The sequence below is a fragment of the Schistocerca americana genome, chromosome X (genome assembly GCF_021461395.2).
Source record: "Schistocerca americana isolate TAMUIC-IGC-003095 chromosome X, iqSchAmer2.1, whole genome shotgun sequence".
Taxonomy (NCBI): Eukaryota; Metazoa; Arthropoda; class Insecta; order Orthoptera; family Acrididae; genus Schistocerca; species Schistocerca americana.
The window spans coordinates 621683795-621705158 of NC_060130.1; positions in this window are offsets into that span (position 1 = coordinate 621683795).

Sequence of the window (21364 nt, forward strand, 5' to 3'; positions counted from 1 at the left end):
AATTATTGGAACAATTTTTTTAACAACATGTTTATTTCGACATCTAATAAATCATTTCTCACCAAGACACCACTTTGGATTTTAAACTGCAGCATAATACCGACATTTTGTAGATGTGGTTTGATTATTCCTATATACCTGAATATACTAATGAGATAAATAATAGATGTCCAAGTACAAATAGCACATTTGACTTCCAATCAAAAAGTGCTAATGAAGGAAAAGAGTTCTAGTTTTATCTTCTAGAATATTTGTTAGGTTAATTGTTTCAATAATTGTCATAACGCTTGCAACAATCCTTTCTGAAGAATTAGTTAATGACTGAGAAAAAAGATCACTATTTGAATGTAGATTCAGTCCAAAAAGATCATCATGAATACTTTTTTCTCTTGCATTGTTCTTAATTGCCTTAATCTTCTTAATCTTTGACATAGAAATTGCATAAATTTCACCAATTTTAATCGTCATAAAAGCATAAAACACTATAATCTGAACAGTATGTACAATATTCTTCATCTTAGTTCTTCTAGGAGAACTATACCATGAATGAATTTAAGGAGCTCTACAATGAGTAGATAAAAAGATTTTAGTTAAATATAACATTTGGATTGCATTAAAAAGTATTGATATTGACATTAATTGGCGCCAGTTTTTTGGTGTAAAGTTAGCGAAGTGCACCAGCAAGCTCCAGTGCTAAACACTCACCAGAAAATGAGAGAATGGTAGACAACAAGAATCTGATATCATCCAGATGCAATCCCAAAACTTAATGGAATAAGGGAAGCTCTCTTTGTATTATCGCGAAATAGGGGAGAGAATGCCACGAACATGATGCACGAATTTAGATGAGAGTCGTTAATAAAACAAAGGCGTTTTTCTCTGTGGTAGAATCTCCTCACGAAATTTCGGACCGAGCGAGGTGGCGCAGTGGTTAGCACACTGGACTCGCATTCGGGAGGACGACGGTTCAATCCCGTCTCCGGCCATCCTGATTTAGGTTTTCCGTGATTTCCCTCAATCGCTTCAGGCAAATGCCGGGATGGTTCCTTTGAAAGGGCACGGCCGATTTCCTTCCACATCCTCCCCTCACCCGAGCTTGCGCTCCGTCTCTAATGACCTCGTTGTCGACGGGACGTTAAACACTAATCTCCTCCTCCTAAATTTCGGTCACCAACACACCTACATAGTGAGAAACGATCGTCATAACAAAATGAAAGAAATCAGAGCTCTCACGGAAAGGGTGTGTTCGTTTTTCCCGCACGCTGTTTGAGAGTAAAATGGTGAAGAAATAGTTTGAAGGTGATTCGATGAACCCTCTGCCAGGTACTTAAATGTTAATTACAGAGTAATCAAGTAGATATAGATGCAAGTCTTCCTTTAGTTCTGCTACTTCTGTTCGAATGTTGCCCATGCTGTCTACAAGGGAGTGTAGAAGTCTTGCCAGGTTTAACCATGTGTCTAACAGGTCTAGTCGCAATTGTACAATACCCATATCTCAATTCACCATATCGGACACCCCACAACGTAGCCACTCAGCTTCACCGCTAAACGTTTTATGTAATTTAGGATCTACATCTACATCCATACTCCGCAAGCCACCTGACGGTGTGTGGCGGAGGGTACCTTGAGGTCCTCTATCGGTTCTCCCTTCTATTCCATTCTCGTATTGTTCGTGGAAAGAAGGATTGTCGGTATGCCTCTGTGTGGGCTCTACTCTCTCTGATTTTATCCTCATGGTCTCTTCGCGAGATATACGTAGGAGGGAGCAATATACTGCTTGACTCTTCGGTGAAGGTATGTTCTCGAAACTTTGACAAAAGCCCGTACAGAGCTACTGAGCGTCTCTCCTGCAGAGTCTTCCACTGGAGTTTATCTATCATCTCCGTAACGCTTTCGCGATTGCTAAATGATCCTGTAACGAAGCGCGCTGCTCTCCGTTGGATCTTCTCTATATCTTCTATCAACCCCATCTGGTACGGATCCCACACTGCTGAGCAGTATTCAAGCAGTGGGCGAACAAGCGTACTGTAACCTACTTCCTTTGTTTTCGGATTGCATTTCCTTAGGATTCTTCCAATGAATCTCAGTCTGGCATCTGCTTTACCGACGATCAACATTATATGATCATTCCATTTTAAATCACTCCTAATGCGTACTCCCAGATAATTTATGGTATTAACTGCTTCCAGTTGCTGACCTGCTATTTTGTAGCTAAATGATAAAGGATCTATCTTTCTGTGTATTCGCAGCACGTTACACTTGTCTACATTGAGATTCAATTGCCATTCCCTGCACCATGCGTCAATTCGCTGCAGATCCTCCTGCATTTCAGTACAATTTTCCATTGTTACAACCTCTCGATACACCACAGCATCATCCGCAAAAAGCCTCAGTGAACTTCCGATGTCATCCACAAGGTCATTTATGTATATTGTGAATAGCAACGGTCCTATGACACTCCCCTGCGGCACACCTGAAATCACTCTTACTTCGGAAGACTTCTCTCCATTGAGAATGACATGCTCGGTCCTGTTATCTAGGAACTCCTCAATCCAATCACACAATTGGTCTGATAGTCCATATGCTCTTACTTTGTTCATTGAACGACTGTGGGGAACTGTATCGAACGCCTTGCGGAAGTCAAGAAACACGGCATCTACCTGTGAACCCGTATCTATGGCCCTCTGAGTCTCGTGGACGAATAGCGCGAGCTGGGTTTCACATGACCGTCTTTTTCGAAACCCATGCTGATTCCTACAGAGTAGATTTCTTGTCTCCAGAAAATTCATTATACTCGAACACAATACGTGTTCCAAAATTCTACAACTGATCGACGTTAGAGATATAGGTCTGTAGTTCTGCACATCTGCTCGACGTCCCTTCTTGAAAACGGGGATGACCTGTGCCCTTTTCCAATCCTTTGGAACGCTACGCTCTTCTAGAGACCTACGGTACACCGCTGCAAGAAGGGGGGCAAGTTCCTTCCCGTACTCTGTGTAAAATTGAACTGGTATCCCATCAGGTCCAGAGGTCTTTCCTCTTTTGCGCGATTTTAATTGTTTCTCTATCTCTCTGTCGTCTATTTCGATATCTACCATTTTGTCATCTGTGCGACAATCTAGAGAAGGAACTACAGTGCAATCTTCCTCTGTGAAACAACTTTGGAAAAAGACATTTAGTATTTCGGCCTTTAGTCCGTCATCCTCTGTTTCAGTACCATTTTGGTCACGGAGTGTCTGGACATTTTGTTTTGATCCACCTACCGCTTTGACATAAGACCAAAATTTCTTAGGATTTTCTGCCAAGTCAGTACATAGAACTTTACTTTCGAATTCATTGAACGCCTCTCGCATAGCCCTCCTCACACTACATTATTCAACACTCTCCGTTCCAGGTTAGTCAGATGGGTGAGATGCCATTAAGCCACAATTCAATTTCTGTTTGCTTCCGCTTGCATATGAACTAACTTGTTGTTCTCCTATCTCATCTCACTGGCGTCAGGTGTTTCAAAGATAGTCTTCAAGAGTCTTCCTCCTGGATCTGATCGTCCATGCTTCCGCCTTTTCAGGATATACAGCTGCAAATCAGACCCATGGCCTGTTATTACTGCTCCCATAGGCGATCGTAAGTGGGCCACAATACCTGATGTCCTCCACATTTTCCTCAGTAACTCCTTTCTGATGGTTCTCCACGAAAGCTTCATCCTGCTTCCAAACATCACTTCTTAATGCTTAGACATTATACATCTGTGTCTTTTTAGTGGCCACCACCATACTGAACACATCATTCATTCCTCTAAAATGTTAGGAATTATTGTTATAAATTCCTTTACTGTCTGTAATTATTTTAGTAATTTAATTCATGGTTGAATTTTTAGATACTTTGAAATAAAACTGATACTCAAATTATGGATACAGCAGTGGTTTCTTCCCTATCAAAAATTTCGAATCTGTCATCTGATTTAATATTTATTGACTACTCTGTTTCTGGCCTTGGGTGGCCATCCATATACTCGCCTTGGCATGTGGCATTCTTGGTAAGATTCGTAACACAATGTGTTACGTATGCCACAAATGCTAACTGGTGTGGGCAATATTATGCTGTGGGCAACAGTCACATGACCTTTCATGAGATATGTGGTAGTAACCAAAGGCAACATGACATCTGTATGTATGAACATTATTGCAAAATGGCTCTGAGCATTGTTGGACTTAACTTCTGAGGTCATCAGTCCCCTAGAACTTAGAACTACTTAAACCTAATTAATCTAAGGACATCACACACATCCATGCCCGAGGCAGGATTCGGACCTGCGAGCGTAGCGGTTGCGCGGTTCCAGACTGTAGCATCTAGAACCGACACTATTGCAGACCACGTAAATAACCTTCTACTTCATGTGTTTCCTGATACTGATGGTGCCTTCCAGCTGGATAAGTGTCCATGTCACTATTGCAGAACTGTGCTACAGTGTTTGAGGAGCATATTCGTGTGATTTGAATTCTCTGGACCACTTATGAGACACTATCTTGCGACATCCCTGTGCTAATAAAACGCCAGTGCATAATCTAAAGGGATTACGTTATCTGTGTGTGGACATCTGGTTCCACTTACCTTCAGAAACCTATCAAGAACTTGTCGAACTCACGCCATGAGGAATCATTGTTGTATTGCATTCCAAATGTGGACCAACAAACTGTTAAGAAGGTGGTTACAATGTTTTGGCTCATCAGTTTGTATATGAATGGATAGACTCTCGATCAAAACGTCTGACTTTCATTCTTTCTATACATATGTCACCTTGATGATGTTTCAACATTCATAAATCAACTATGTGATCAGTGTGTGAATTATCTTTATGACCTAAATGCTGACTAGACGGGCTAAAAATAGCAGCATAGGCTTAAAGTATTGGTGTAAACTAAATTTCATGCCACCATTTAATAGTGACTATAGGCACAATAATAAGTTAAAAAGTCAATATTTTAAAAACGTTATATGAAGGTATTTCTATTGCTGTTTATGATGAACATATTTGTTGCTTACATTAAAAATGGAGCAATGAAGTGTTTAAATGAATTTGGTCTCTTCCAGATTATTGTCTCAATAGTCAAGTGAGTAATGACGCTTTAGTGGAGGCATTACCATTATTTCAAGTAACATATAATTTTGTAAAGAATTGTCAGCCATTTCAAGATACATTAAATATTATGAAAGACCTAGATGTGGTGTGAAAGACACATCTGCAAGCTGTAGTATGGTATCCCTTAACAGAACAAGAAGAATACAAAATGACATTATGAAAGGGCAATAAGAAAGGTATTACAAGTAGCAGAAGTAGCATTTCATTTGTGGCACAATCACTCAGAAATTCCGTTTGAACACGATAGCAATAAGCCTGTTATAAAAAAACTAAACTCCACTATCAGAGTTACAGGAGTGCATGCACCTGCAGCCATATCATCCTCTGCCAGATGGCGTCATTCAGTTGCAGTATGAAGGGGCATGGAGTCGGCACGTATCATTCTCTGCCAGATGGCGTCATTCAGTTGCAATATGAAGGGACATGGAGTCGGCATATTGCTCTCTTGCCAACTGCCGGTTTTTCAGACCTTGCAGCCGCTACATCTTATTTAAGTAGCCCCTCAACTGGCATTACAAGGATGAGTGGATCCTTTCCAGTACTCTCACCAAGGAAACACCTCTGACACTATCAAGAATTGAACTCACGTACTCTGTATGCCAGTCATTTGCACTCACCACTCAGCTATATGCCTGAGCTGGCAATATGCCTGATACGTTAATTACAAATAAAAGACCTACACATAGACATGAATTTAATAGAGGTCACCAGTGGCCAAGACAACTAGATGGAAAAGCTAATGTGTTGCGTCATGTACATCTGTGTTCTGACTATGAATAATGGTCCATTTGAAAGACATATGAAGATTAACACTAATACACCAGAAGAAGAAAGAAATCTATTTGAAGTTTTAGTGTGTGAACCTGGTTCATGCGTTAGAGCAACAAAACAGAGATATTTTGTTTCAGTAATGTACCCATACTATAATGATATTAATGGTATTCCAAATTTGCATCCAAAACATCAACACAACCATCTACAAAACCAATAAAATAAGTTATATCTTTTGTATCACCACTACCAAAGGCGTCCACTTCCCAAAATTTCTGTGAGTGCATATCAATGGTTGAATGTGGTATATGTTTTCATGGGGCCTCAATATTTTTTAAAACGATTACCTTTTATTTGTAATCTTTTATGAACACTGCCTATGCCATGAATGGCTGTGCTGTGATAATGTCAAATATACCTGTGCTACAAGTATAATTTGGGCCAACTTAGCTAAGTCAGTAACACAGCTTACTTAAACCCACTCGAACATGAATTCATGTGTACTTGGATGGACACACAGGTCATATGTCTCCAAGGTCGACTTAGTCTGAAATGAGTACTGTGGGGGAGCCCTGGGACCAAAGCAATGCACTGACAATGTGCCTGCACACACAAAGGTCTCTGTGACAGGCAAGAGCTGTCAAGCGAGTGGGATTGGGGAATAAGGAAGGATAAGTTAATGTAATGAATATTCTCAATTCCAAAAATTTCAAGAGAACTTCATAATTACTTTCCAACAATTTTAGTGATTGTATCCTCAAACACTACCTTGTGGGACAGAACATCAGCCAGGGAACGTTTTTTACAACACCATCTTCGTTGTCTTCTTGTAGCGATTGAAACACTACTAGTCTCTTTGGCGAATATCTTACAAATGATGTTAATTTCCAAAGAATCACCCAAATTCAAATTATGCGCCGAACAATGAACTAATATAGCTCTCGGCTGCAATTGAGTAATCCTACTTTGTAATCCTGTTGAATATCCACTGCCATACTTGCGCCATCATAACATTAACCACGACAGTAGTTTATCTCGAGAGATTAACGACTTATGACATCCTGGACGACTTCCAGTAATGTCCTAGAGCTTGCTACAGGTACTTCATAGAAATCGATAAACAGTTCTTCAACTTGCAGATTTTTATCGACATATCTGAAGCATGTGGATTTGATAGTTGTTCCTTCCCTGACATGAGGAAAGTCTCACCTACAATGAGAGAAAAACTTTGTTCCGCTTTAATAGATTTCACAATATTTTGTTGTTTATCGCTGGGCAGTAAAGAGACAATCCCAGTCAATATATCGTGAGAAACCCGCTAATGTGCAGTTCGCTGCAGCCAAGATTTCAACTCAGGAGCATCTTCTGCTCTAAGCAACAGCACTTAATGAATATTTGATGCTTGATAGGTGCGACCCGAAATTACTATTCCTTGCTGATTTAAACATTGTAGAGACATTATTATCTTGGAAATCGCCTTGCGTGCGTTGTTCATATCTCCTAATTAATATGTTGACATCAGAGACGACACATTAGTTCCCTATTTGTAGTTCCTAGACGGGCTAACGATGAAGTGTACATTTTTCTTGAACTCTGAAACGTTCAATTGTCTTTTGCCACAGGTAAAATCCATTGCAAGCAAATGCATTACGTGGATCCCTGCCTGCAGAAGTAGCAGTTGCTGACGGAAGCACAGCACTGGAATCAACAATTATTTGTGGCTCTGAGCACTATGGGACTCAACTGCTGAGGTCATTAGTCCCCTAGAACTTAGAACTAGTTAAACCTAACTAACCTAAGGACATCAGAAACATCCATGCCCGAGGCAGGATTCGAACCTGCGACCGTAGCGGTCTTGCGGTTCCAGACTGCAGCGCCTTTAACCGCACGACCACTTCGGCCGGCAACAATTATTTGTCCTAATATATACAAGGAAATGTCTTTTTCCATCTTTCATGGTATGACCTGCTTCACGATTTGTTGAGACTTTGTTGCTAATGTACCACAGGAACTGGCAGAAAACTCATTCTTGGGTTTCTTGTTCTTAACGGAACATACTTTTCACTATGTTCAGCGTCAGTAACATCCATCAGTGGTGACGACGACAAACCTATGAAGAATTTATCCACAGCGACTTCCATACCTACTGTTCGAATTCGGAAGTATTTAAAGAAGCAATACGCAGTACTGAGTTTCAGCTTTCCACATATGTCCAATAGTAGCTCCCTTTTGGAAACTGAGAAAATCTTTTCTAGTAAAGAGCTTTTGCTCCGCGCATCCAGCCATCCTGATTTAGGTTTTCCGTGATTTCCCTAAATCGTTTCAGGCAAATGCCGGGATGGTTCCTTTGAAAGGGCACGGCCGATTTCCTACCCAATCCTTCCCTAACCCGAGCTTGCGCTCCATCTCTAATGACCTCGTTGTCGACGGGACGTTAAACACTAACCACCACCACCACCACCACCACAGTTGACTTCCTTATGTTTCGGTTTATTCTTTAATAGTGCTCACTATTGGCAAGTAATTATTTTAAAACAATTGATGACGAGTGGAGAGGGCATACTACAGAGTGTCACTTCTAAGGAAACCTCAAAGCAAGCCAAAAAGATGGGAATCTATTCACAATATGTATCCATTGCTATTGTGGGAAGTGCCTTTCACTTGGCCAGAGACAGGCAAGGAATAGGGAAGTGTGTTGCTTGGTTGCCTTTGCACAAACATGTATGAAACAAAGAATTATGTTTCAAAGGTTAGAAATTTTAACTTCCATCTCAGTTTTTAATTGCATGTTATTTATTGATAATGGCAAGTGAGAAATATTTATTTTCTTTTCTTTTCATGAAGCTAAAAATCTTACAGGTCCAGTGCATTATTTATATGGGTGCTCAACCCCGAGAGCACCCTCCTAATTGGCGTGCAGGGTAATCAAAGCAAGCCCATTATTTATCAGTTTCCAACGATATGTTATATATTTGTTTTTGAAAAATAGGTTTGGATTGTTGATGATGATATTTAAAAACGGCAGTTTATACCGCCACTCACCCAGCCACTGGTCACTTCGCTAGCCCCCGCTGCTATGGGTGACAGCAGACAGGGTCACGCATGCTTTGTACCTACCCGTCTGCGCAGGCTGAGCTTGTCCGAGACTTCCGGTCGCTGACTCCCTTCGCCAGCCACGGCACATTGCGAGTTAAGCAGCAGCGGCTTGGATGTATACAGTAATTCTAATCAACTCCACCCCAGCGTAGACCTCCCAGTTTAAAAAATCCAGTTTACACATTCCAAGACAGGAATTTTGTTGACCATACACCTCGAATTTCTCGAGCGAAATGTAGATTTCGCCCTTTTATAAAAGTTATTTTCGAAGACAGAAGAAATCGGCGAATACACACGTGTTCACATCGGTAAAGTATCGTCACTTGTGGAAATCCCTTACAACACTATTTCATAGGCTATATTTCCTCTAGGTATTCTCTCATCAGGTAAAAAAATCTATTCTAAGCAGCTTAATATCAGTTGCGTAATCCGTCACAGGACTATAATATTAAACTCATTTTTGGCTCATGACAGAGTGCTAAGATCTACCTCTGTCACAGGATGCCTCCTCACTTTCGAACACTCCTAAAGTAACCAAATGCTCCGCCACATGCAAAGTCTCTTCAGGTTATAGCACAGAATAACTGTAAATATCAGGTATGTACTACGTATCTCTTTATAAATTCGGTAATAAATGTGATTTTATTACGATGGTCATCTCTTCCGGTGAAGGTGTGAAATTGAAATTTCATTAAAAGACATCGCCACATCGAGAAACGCCAACTCCTGAATCATATCTGTGGTACTCCTGCCATCCCTTCCACCTGCCTGGCAGCACGTTGATATCAAATTGTTTAGTTAAACTGATCATGAGACTCATTTCGCATGGCAAGAATTTCTTTTCAGCAGTCGAATTACACTCGTCAGGTAGCTAAAATCGGAATCTCTGGAGGGAATACGATGTTCTTTTCGAGGAACACTACTCAGAACCGACATTTGAAGCTGACGAGAGTAAGATACAACGGCCACCAACATACCGGGTGATCAAAAAGTCAGTATAAATTTCAAAACTTAATAAACCACGGAAAAATGTAGATAGAGAGGTAAAAATTGACAAACGTGCTTGGAATGACCTGGGGTTTTATTAGAACCAAAAAAAAAAAAAAAACAAGTTCACAAAATGTCTGACAGATGGCACTGGACAGCAAAACTGTTACTGTGACGGGTGAGAGGTACACCGACATGTTACAGAATCGCATCATCCCCAGCCTGGCTGATAAACACCTGCTGGAACGTACGATGTTTATGCAGGATGGCGCTCCACCCCATATTGCTAGACGCGTGAAAGATCTCTTGCGCGCGTCGTTTGGTGATGATCGTGTGCTCATGCTTGGCCTCCCAGGTCCCCAGACCTCAGTCCGTGCGATTATTGGCTTTGGGGTTACCTGAAATCGCAAGTGTATCGTGATCGACCGACATCTCTAGGGATGCTGAAAGACCACATCCGACGCCAATGCCTCACCATAACTCCGGACATGCTTTACAGTGCTGTTCACAACATTATCCCTCGACTACAGCTACTGTTGAGGAGTGATGGTGGACATATTGAGCATTTCCTGTAAAGAACATCATCTTTGCTTTGTCTTACTTTGTTATGCTAATTATTGCTATTCTGATCAGATGAAGCGCCATCTGTTGGACATTTTTTGAACTTTTGTATTTTTTGGTTCTAATAAAACCCCGTGTCATTCCAAGCATGTGTGTCAATTTGTACCTCTCTATCTACATTATTCCGTGATTTATTCAGTTTTCAAATTTTTACCGACTTTTTGATCACCCGGTACATTTCGCATAAGGACCGCGCTATTGAAAACACGATCGCAACGACTGTTACTGCGACCCTGCATAAAAAGCGGTCTTGCTTCGAGAGGCACACACAAGCATCGCTAACGACATCCATGTTAAAAACTATACATGCTTTATAAATCGAGGTATGGCATTGCTTCCCAATGATGAGGTCTTCCATACAAATACCGCGACATTGAATATAGGCGGTGATTGCGAGGGTGTGTATTAACGGATCGAAAATGCAAGTGCACTTTGCCAGAAGTGTAAGCTCGTAATGAAATCACCTTTCTCACCGAATTTAGAAAGTGTCAAATGTTGAAAGTGTGTGAATTCATAGGGACCAAACTACTAAGGTCATCAGTCCCTAGACTTACAGACTACTTCAACTAATTTAAACTAACGTATGCTAAGACCAACACACACATCGATGCCCGAGGACTCGAACCTCCGGCGGGAGGGGCCGCGCAGCCCGTGACACGGCGCCTCGGACCGCACGGCCAATCCGCGCGGCTTTAGGAAGCGATTCGACTACTGAACGTGGTGTTAAGCCGATATTTGCAACCCCCCCATGCCACTTCAAGATATTTCCCACACTAACAAAGAGTATTTGTAACACATTGTATTTTAATACAATGTAGACAATGGAACAGAGGTTCTGCGATATATCCACGGGGTTATTGATGACGGAGGATGATAGTTAATTGAGAATGATCACATACAGTAGATGGTATGCTATGTGAGGAATCTCTTAAAAAATGCAGTGCTGGATTGAAGTTGTAAGAAATATACAAAATAGTATGACCAATACACTGGCTTTTCAGATCTATAATGTTACACTTTGTGGTAGAAATTCTGTCTGTGATTTGGAATCAAGTCTCTCCATCCAATCGCACACTTGTGTGATTGGATCGGCCTGTACGCTTTTGTGCTGTACGTCTCCCTTGACGTTTCCACTTCACCATCACATCGGAAACAGAGGACTTAGGAATGTTTGGGAGTGTTGAAATCTCGCGTACTGGCATATGACATAAGTGACATCCAATCACCTTACCACGTTCGAAGTCCGTGAGTTGTGCAGAGCGCACCATTCTGCTCTCTCACGATGTCTAATGACTACTGAAGTCGCTGATATGGAATACCTGGCAGTAGGTGGCAGCACAATGCACCTATTATGAAAAACGTAAGGTTTTGGGGGTGCCCGGATACTTTTGATCACATAGTATATTGTAGCTCCACCAACCATGTACAAGGTGTGAGGCTAGGACCAAACGAAGCTTTCCCTTGCAACATAAGGTAGTAGAGAAGACAGTAGGAACAGTTATGGTGGTGTTTCTTATCGGGAAAATTAGGAAGACTTCACACCATACGGGAATCAGAAGAAGGACGAAGGTTTTGCTACTGCATTGCGCAGTTTTTCCAAACTACAAACAGGTACTACAATCTGAAAGAGATCTGCGTCTGTTGGGGTGCATTCACGTCTGTCACCCAAAAATTCTCTCCATCCTCCTTATTTCGTACCATCCAACAGAGAAAAGCTTACCATCCAACAGAGAAAAGCTAAAAACTATAAAAACTTCGCTAATGTCCCCTGGTCGAGAACTCGATATCGCTCTCTTCCAATATATCGAAAACAGTTAACATCTGCATGCTGACATCAAGCATATATCGCGATCATATTAAATATACAGGTGTTTCTCCATTGGAGCAGGTGGCCAGTGATCGAAGTTGGTTGTGTAGACCAGTGGAAAGTTTCCTGTAGCGGGACAATATCCCACAGACTATCAATCGCAAGAGAGGATCCCTGTGTTGTTCTTTCATAAGCAGTTTGATACTTTGTTTTTCTGCTGTAACACATCCAAGCAGTTTATGACTACAGCTCTGTACTCTGACATACATTTTGTTTTTCCACCACAACTTCGAGGTCTATGTCAGTCACTAAACCGACATTAACATATTTTGATCCATTGGCTTTCACAGAAAGCTGGACATCACATGATGTAAACTATGCCACTCTGACAATACACAGGATGGTAGAAATAAAAGACAGAGGGGGTCTTTCTTATTGACAAAAATGTGGAGGACATCCCAACATATGGAAACTGGAAGAGCTTGTAGTATTGTGGAGCATTTCCAAACTGCTGTCCAAAGGTGATGACTTCCATATTTAATCTTATCTTCCACAGAGATGAGGTAGCAGATGTCTGGGTGTTTCGTTTCCAAGAGACCAAGAGCATTGATCCCTCTTGTTGCAGCCATGTACACGGCCATTGTTTCGTTGCTGGCCATCCCCAGAAGGTGTTGCTCCCACCAAGACTCTGTCCACTTCAAACAAGTGGTGTCCGTCAATCATTATGTGGTAAACGACAGCTTACCAGTGGACTGATGGGATGGAAAGGACGCAGTCAATATGGAACGATGTTCTGTAATAAGCACCACAGTGGATAGTGCGATAAATTTCATCAGTTGATCTGTAATTTTAACACCGACTAATGACACGGCAGCACGCTTCCCATGGGTAAACCACCCCTAGATGATTGTGCAGTACATCCATTCATGCCTGATTCTCAGACATGTACACCAAAGTATAACAGACAGATTCCTATACCGATGCAGTTAGGTTATCCACATATTTCTAGCACTTGAGTCATACTGCATAATAGTGATCCAACAGGCCTCTTCTTCTACTTCTGCAACTGCAGAAGTTCTGCATATTTTTTCACATCCGCTTTGGCATCCGGTTTCGTATTTTTATATCGGAAGTTTATCATAAACTTCAACAATGGCGAGATTGTCGATGTGCCTGCTTATTGACCCAAGGTGCCACCTGCTGTACAGACTGGGTGGGGTGTGTAGCAAGCTAGCACATGCCCATAGCGATTGTTGCGTTTATTGGATTATCAGGCAGCGACCTCTGTCAACACCGACTCAAAGGAAGGCCTTGGCGCTTGTTCGTGACGTCACGTCAGCTGGGCACGGCGAACGCCAGGTCTGTTGCAGACATACTCACAATGGTGGTGTCTCCATCTCTGACACATGAAAATGTGAAACTATTGGCGGTAGTTGACCAACACACATTTTTCTGAGAGATTTCTGCAATAAATTAATTGTGCAATTCATTACACTTCTTAACAAATAGTGTACTCCTGAACTAAAATTTCCACCTGTTTTAAGGATTGACATACAAAAACAACTTCATGGTCCAGCACCAACAGAATTCGTGCTTCTTTGCCTTATTTGTAAATCTGAGGAAGTTGCGTTTGTACTGGGTTGCTTTTACAAGAAACTGTGAACATATTGGTGCTCTTCTTTAGGTATCTTTGTTGACTATGGGCTGAGGAGCACTGAATGTTAATGAAATACCTTGCGATTGTAGACGTTGAGAGGGGGGGGGGGCGGGGTGGGGACAGGAGAAGAGGCAAAAGAGAGATACTTGTTTATCAAATAACATTTTTTTATCTTATAAAGTTTCTCCTTTCAGTTGCAAGAGGGGAATATTTATCTTTTCTAATGTGCATGCGTAAAAAAGTTTAAGCTCAGCAGTATATTCGATCTATGAAGCTATTTTGTTTCCTGTTTAGACCTCCTTTCGTTGAAAACGACTGTAATCTAATGCCTGGCAACAGTTGGACATTTACACATGTAAATTAGTTCACATTTCCAGTGACGATGTCAAAAGAAAATAAATAAATAAAATAAACGAGTACATTGTAAGGTGGTTGGGGTAAGTTTCGATAACAAAATGGATCAAGTAAGTATAGTTACTTGAATGTAAAATTTCCGAAGCTTGCAATGGGGCAAAGCATCTTCTCTTATTGATCTACGTTTGTTTCAACAGGATTCAGTAATACAGAACTATGATCTTCATTTGTAACTTTACGATAGTAAGAAAATCTTTCATCTAAATAAAACAGCAGAATCCAAAACAATACCAAACATTTTGTCCAAAAATAAAAGATTTATAGTGATAAGCACGCCCAGGCGTTTCTGCCTGCAACAGACCTGGCGTTCGCCGTGCCTAGCTGACGTGACGTCACCAACAAGCGCCGAGGCCTTCCTGTGAGTCGGTGTTGCCTCTGTCCATTGCCACGTTTTCCCGCTCATCAGTCAACTTCGTGTTTCTGTATAATATTACTATATTGTGCAGTGTTTTTCAATCAACAGTTTTGTGGTGTAACATTAGTTAAGAGTGCAATAATGAAACCAAAAACAGGCCGTATTTGGAACTACTTCGTTGAAATTAATGATTTGAGTGCCAGATGCAAAACCTGCGATAAAGTATGTTAGCGGAAAGGGCGCACGACCACCGCATTGAAGAGTCATTTTAAATCATTACATTTCGAGAAATTTGCAGAGTCTGAGAAGTTAGATGAAACTATCAAACGATCAATGGAGGCGAAAGAACAAACAGGTAGTCAATATTTATATAATAATGTAGTTGGTACTAATAATAAAATTCATTCATTTTAGGGTAAGCTCTGTCCACTGCTGGTGCAAAGCTGTTTTATCTGAATGATTCACAATACAATAACATTTTAAAGAGATCACCCCACCTGTAGTACTGGTCGGGTAGTGTTGGTGCAAGTCAACAGGTAATGCGTCTTTTCTTGTTGCTGCCAGCACTTAACGATATAAGCATTAACAGTCTGTGGCACAGAATAAGTACACCAACGTAATATGTGAGTGACACACGAGTGTGTGTTGGCTGCACTACACGAAATTTAAACTGATTTTACATCGCTGCCCCTCATCCACTCGGTGGTGAGCACTTTAAAAAGTTATCACACTCTACATAAAAAGATTTCTAAGAATTTTTATCTTCCATTGATCTTAGAAGAGTCATGGTACTCACGTAACTGTTTATAATTTGAACCGGTACCAATGACGTTGCATTTACTCAGTAGAATGTTAATTTATTTATTTCATTTTATTCTCCTTATTGCATACCAAGTGTCGGTAACCTCTTTACCATCATCAGCTCTGAAATAAACATCAATGATGGCAAATACGTTACTGAAACCTAGCATGCGATATGAAGAATAAAATCCAATATTTATAAATTAACACCTTTCTGAGAAACTGCAGCATGATTTACAAATTTGTTCAGGAACGTTTCTTTTCCATTGTCGCTTTAGCTGGACTCACTTAACGACTTGGAAATTTTTTTTACTTTTTATATGTTAAATTTTTTGTGGAATTTTAATATTTTTATTGTGTTGTGATACGTTTCCTTTACTCCGGCCAAAGGGGGCTAAACAACAACTTCCATTGGAACAAAGTCTGCAAGTAAATGATTATTAGGATTTTTCACACCTAAAGTCTCAACAAATGGATCGCGTTGATTGCTGAAATTAATTCCCTCTAGATCTTACCGTTTAATTTTGTCGAGGGTATTGGCTTTCGCAGAGTAATGACTAATGAACGCTGCTCTTCCAAAGTATAAGTTGAAAGGTTATGATTTTTATTTCGTATTTGTATGATAACTTGTACAATAAGCTAGCAAGAAAAAAGAATTACTTGAAGAATTTGAATAAATATCTTTCACAACTGACATATGGTCTGATCTACATACAGGAAATTTTTTACTTAGTTTGACTTTTCATAGTATTTCAAAGGACTTTCACAAGACGTCTATTGAAATGTTAAGTCATGACTGGGCGTCATACAGGTGACGTAATATCGACAACATTTGGAACGATACTTCAGGAATGCGGAGTAGATTGCCAAATAGTGCATCGTGTTGTTCGTGATCGTGGTTCTAACATGATTAAAGCATTGCAGTTGTCTTGCTTTGATGATGTGAATTACGCAACATCAGATACAACTTTGTATTCGACCTGATGCAGAATCACAGGATGGCTCGTACAAGTAACTGCTAAACTGAAAAAAACTGCCCCCCCCCCCCCCCATTTCAATCATTACTTGGTCACACAAACCAAGTTGACACAAATTCAAAGGGAACACCTTAATCAACCTTCTCTATCTGTCATTCAGGATTGCCCAACACGGTAAATATTGTCAAATTTGTATAAATGATTTTAATTTTATGGTATATATTTAGTGTAAGTAATGTGTGTTTTGTTTTTATGAACATTCTGTTAATTTAATTTCTTCTATTTCCAGCTGGAGTAGCACATTCCACATGATGGCACGATTTTCCAGGATTCGATAATTTCGTACTTATGTTCAAATCCAGTCACGGCCATCTACGCTGAAGACTGGATAAATGCTCAAAAATTTGTGAAAGTAATAAAACCATTCGAAGAAATTATTAGAAATTTAAGCACTTCTCAACCTAGCATTTCATCAGTCATACCGCTAATTCAAATTCTTGTTCGCACTTTATTCTAAGAAGGAACAAAAATTGACACTTCAGAAGAGTTCCAGAATTACCGTAGAAAATTACGTGATGAATTGATTTCAAAGACGAGATTTGGAGAACTAACCAAAAACGATAAATACAGCACTGCGACGTACCTATATCCGCGTAACAAGTCAAAATTTTTCAATGGCATCGTCACAGAGCAAACTTGAGTCAGAAATATTTCATCTGATGATGATGAAAACCAGAGAACGAAACTCATCTCAAGATAAATGCATACATACTAACTATAAATGCTGCCGATTTGAAACTGAAAATCAGCCTTCAATAATTTGTGGCTTAATCACAGAATCTCAGTTGGAGACATCATTACAAACTGTAGAATTCATGTTGAATGTGGAAAAAGGCAAGCAAAGCCCTACTACAACTAAAGAAAACGACAATTTGTTTCTGATGCTACAATCAAACCCACTGCAGTACAAAAAGGAAAAAAAGACTTCCTCTAAAAGATGATCCTCTGCTGTGATGGAAATCAAATGGACATAAATACTGCTATCTATTGCCACTATCTCGCTAGTATTTGTCAGTGCCTCTTAGCAGCGTAGCCAGTGAACAATTAAACAGTGGAGCTGACCTCATATACAAAGAACATCGAAATAGATTCAAGAGTGAAAAAGCACCAAAACTAATTTCTGTTAAAAATAACCTGCCATTGAGAAAGTTTGAGTACTAATATAATAAAAAAATGTTTGAAAAAGAAATATTACTTATTTCTTAATATTACACTTCCGCTTCTGCATTCGTTCAATTTTCCGCTTCCGCTGAAATTTACTTTTGACATGTGTTTCCGCTTCTGCTTCTGTTAACTCACTTCTGTCGCATCACTAGTGTCGAATTTACGATTACGACTGCTCATCTTTTTCTAAGAGGATGGGAGTCATAGACTATTCTCGCATTCATAGGATGAAGTTCGAGATTGAAACATCTCCCCGCATTGCCTTTGACCACCTCTCCCTGTAACACTGTCGTCCATGTAATTTACAACTGACCAGAAGTTGTAGGGTACTATCCCAGTACATTCCGTATCTCGTGAAGGAATACAGCGAGCTGAGTCCCTGACTGCGGTTCAGTGAAGACTGTTCCACACCTGTCTTACTCAAGGCACCCATCCAAGTGAACAAGATCTCTCCAGATACGTGCACTTGGAGATAGCACCCCTTATCAGTATACAGTAGATATGAGAGTGTTGTGGTGATATAACAGACAGTTAAAAAGAAACGTGGAGTTTATACAACATGGACCTCCAGATGGGCGGTGTTTGAAGAGTTATACATTAATCAACTGTGCAATCAATTCTGAAGTGTGGTTCTAGTGTCTGGGATTATTTCTAAGAAGGTATTGGCAAGAGAGAAATGACTGCAGAACATAAACACATGCACTCCTAAGGCTACGCAGCTCTGCACTTAACACACTATAATGTTAAAACCATGCGGTTTCTGAAATGTTAGTCATGTAGAGTGCAACACTCTTAAGACTCTAATGCAGGACATACATGTCCAACATCTGACTTACGTCCATCCTGAAAGTTTTCTGTCCCACTCATTACAGTGACAACGTTAAGAGAATAAAACTGCTTCCTTCTACATCAAAGAAAAACATAGATTCTTTGTGATACATGCACAATATACCTTTCTGAAGATGTATAGCACCGACTGTCGACATCCAATTACAGTTCAGAAATTATGCAATGCTCGCATCAGTCCTATAACATGATCGTCAGCAATAGGAAATGCATCTTACAAGGAAACAGACAAATGCATAGTAGTAGTGATTGACATGTGAAATTACATGCCATGCTGCATAACTCTATAAACAGGACAACAGTCAACCAAACGTATACACAGGATTTGCAGTACCTCACAAATACCAGTCACTAACTTAGAATCGCTGCAGTTATGAGACTGAACACTCGCTTTACGTCCAAGACAAGATGTGGTAGATAAATGAAGTAGTTTGCATACATCTTAGTTTGTCTAGAGAAGGGGGTTGAAATAGGTTTTCCATCGACGGACATGATTCAGCATATCTGCATTTGAAGTCCTCTGCTGACTGCGGTAAGGAGAGGTTTGCTGTTAATGACTACAGGTAGATAGCTCTCTAAGCCACACACAGAACATGCAGTTGTATAGGAGTCAAAAGCAAGGTATACCACACAACCGATGAGTCCTGATAGAACAACGGAAAAAATGGTTAAATGCATAATAAATTACCTGCTGCAATATGTCCCTTTCTCTAGAGTGCGTCTTCAGTCCACCATTAAATCATTCCTCGTTACAACTCCTAGTAACCGATCACTCCATCTACCTTCTATCATCTTTTAACGCAGATCCATGTCAGTTTATAGGCAGATGGTTCTCTTTTCGAGGAAAGCATCAAAAACAGCAGTCAACTGGTATGTATCCCTATTACCTCAGTAGAGATACAGCTGAATAAACCATGCAGCAAATGTTCTGTAAGGTATTTGTTAGTCGACACAGCATGGTTCTGAATGGTAAAGAGAACAGAGAGGCACATTGTAAATACTGTTGGTTAGGGTTTGAAACACCTAAACAGTGTTGTGCAGGGTAAAACACACGATCTGTTCTGTAGTCCAGTGCAGTTCCCGTATCGGTTTCATGTGGGGGCCCCATGGCACAGGGAGGGCTCAGAACAGAATCATAGAGCTCATAAGTGGATCCATGGCGCATTACTTTGGGGATACATGCTGAAGGAGGATCCACCACGTGCTATCGGAGGGACAGGGTTTGAAGTTGGATTCATCATGCATTATGGCTGGGAATAGGATCCGGAGGTGGATCCACCACCTGTTATGACTTGGATAATGTTGAAAAGTGGATCAACCATACGTTATGGCCAGGATCTGCTTGGAACTGGATTCACCACTCGTTACAGCCAGGATAGGTTTCAAAGTTCAATCCACTCGCCGGATGTCCGGGGCTGTGCCTGAAGTGGATTTACCAGCAGTAGGTTCGGTGTACGGACTGGCAGCTCCCACATGAAACCGATACAGGGACACACACATATAGAAAAATAGTGCATCTGCGGTAGTTGATTACAACTGTACTAAATTTACAAGTAATTTTAAAATAACTACCGGGAAGTCACATAAAATCGATAAAATTACGAAAATTGATGAAAAATACGTGTAAATTGAGGGAAAATACGCCAAAATCCTGGGAAATTGAGGGGGAATGAGGGAGTACTTGCATGCCTTCTGCTTGGTGTAGGAACATTCTTGCACATGGGAACAGGTATGTGACAGCAAGAAGAATACAAGCAAAAGTTGACACAGAAGCACCGGGGACCAGCAAAACAGTAATTTTTAGTGGACAGTGATAACACAGTTGGAATAGAATGTTTGATGTGGATGACCACTAAATGTAGAATATTACGTTTATATATGTTGGATCACAAGCCGAGGTGTGACCTTAAGGTTGTCGGCAACCACCATATAAATTTTTATAAAGCATCCTTAGCTAAAGAGTGTTGTAGTACCACCTGGGGGAACTGCATTATACTACAGAGTAGATCATGTGTTTGACCCTGCACAACACTGTTTAGGTGTTTTAAACCCTAACAAACAGTATTTACAATGGGCTTCTCTGTTATGTCTACCATTCAGAACCATGCTGTGTTGACTAACAAATACCTTACAGAACAGTTGCTGCATGGTTTTGAACAACCTTCAGCTGTAACTCTATTGAGGTACTAGGGATACATACCAGTTGACTGCTGTTTTTGATGCTTTTCTGGAAAAGAGAACCATCTGCCTATAAATTGATATGGATCTGTGTTAAAGGATGATAGAAGGTAGATGGAGTGTTCGATTAAGAGGGGTTGTAACAAGCTATGATTTAATGGTGTACTGATGACACATTCTATAGAGAGGGAGATGTTGCAGCAGGTCACTTAACATGCGTTTAACCATTTTTTTGTTGTTCTCTTGGGGCTCATTACTTGTATTGTATTACTTGCTTTAGACTTCTATGCAACTGTGTGTTCTGTTTGTGGCTTAGAGCGCTACTACCTGCAGTCGTTAACAGAAAACCTCTGCATGTAACAGTCAGCAAAGAATTTCCAATGCAGATGTGATTAATCATGTCCATCGATGGATAACCTGTTTCAACTGCTTCCTCTAGACAAACGAAGATGTATGCAAACTACTCCATTTCTCTGCCACATCTTGGACA